Here is a 1414-nt window from a genome sequence, read left to right as displayed (position 1 = left end):
ATGTAAATTAGTTGTGAATAAATAATAGACAAATCCACAAACATTCAAAAATGCTAACTTGAAACTATTCTACATCAAATGGATGGAGGAGTAATCTGAGTTAACTCATCTCAATCTCAGTGCTGTTAGTAGCACTAAAGCATGGATCAGTGAATGAGTTAAAATTGGCCAAAATGAAATGATCACCCAATGAGAAATTAACGCCTTCAGGAAGGGAGGAAAGATAATTAGTAGAGAGAGAAAAAAACAAATAAATTCAATCAATTGAGAAACCTCAACTCACACTTAAGCGCAGTGTGAATCTGTTATTTTCCAAAGATTCTTGGAACACAACTTCAGATATAATTATGTTGTTCCCCGCCCCTTTCCCCAGTTCTATAGCTTGCTAATTCCCCTGTGCACACACATACATGGTATGCTTTGAATCCTGGCACTTTGTACTATGTGCTGGCATTGATAGTTGCCTTAAGGATACATGCTGATAATTGACTCGTTACAAAACCGTACTTGATAAGGATACAGCTTTCACAAAAATTGCTTTGGCAAACTTTTGTTTCATTTGTTTGAACAGAATCCAATTAGCAAATCTTGAAGAAGCACATCTTCAGTGTTTTCTTGGTGATGCCAATATGACAAAATAAAGCACAACTCAATGACTCATATATCCAAAGAGGAAAATAAACATCTAATACTTTTCAAACATCAATTATCCATTAATGGCATGATTTATATTAGTTGCTAGAATAAATGTCAATATAGATTGTGTCAGTTGGCTGAGGTGCCAAATAAACAACATCATTAAGCATCAACCATTCCACCCCTCTAGCCCAGAAGTGTTTTTGTGAAGTTATTTTTTTACTTCACAAGTATAGTCTGCTAAATATTTACCATCTGGTTTTGCACAACAGCTAGCACTGCCTTCTCAAAAACAACATAAACTTATTGAACTGTTTATTAAACTTATTTTCTTGCTCAGAATTTAAACAATGAATGACAGTCATGCTTAGAAAAATCACATTATCTGGGTGAACAATGTCCCAGTTTACAGAATGGATCATTGGTTGAATGTCATTCCAACCTTTTATATTGAGCAGGAAAGCCCATTGGGTAATATTTTTAATCTATGTGATACTAAATAGGGCATGGGCATAGTTCCAAATTTCTAGACAGGGTGCTGCACATCACAGCTGTCCCTCCCTGGCTCTCAATGTACAATATACTATTAGGTGTGTGAGAGACATTGACTAGCATTTGTCAATAGTACTGCAAATCGATTTATACCACTTACCAGCTGGAAGATTTCATTTTGGATCAGATTCACAGTCTGAAGCTTCTGTCAATTATTATACAATATTCGATAATAGTGTGATGTTGCATGGCATAACATTTACACTTGTGGGTTTATTGAAGATGA

Source organism: Stegostoma tigrinum, chromosome 12 (assembly GCF_030684315.1).
Source record: "Stegostoma tigrinum isolate sSteTig4 chromosome 12, sSteTig4.hap1, whole genome shotgun sequence".
In the NCBI taxonomy this organism is placed as follows: Eukaryota; Metazoa; Chordata; class Chondrichthyes; order Orectolobiformes; family Stegostomatidae; genus Stegostoma; species Stegostoma tigrinum.
Note: the sequence above shows the minus strand (reverse complement) of the source record.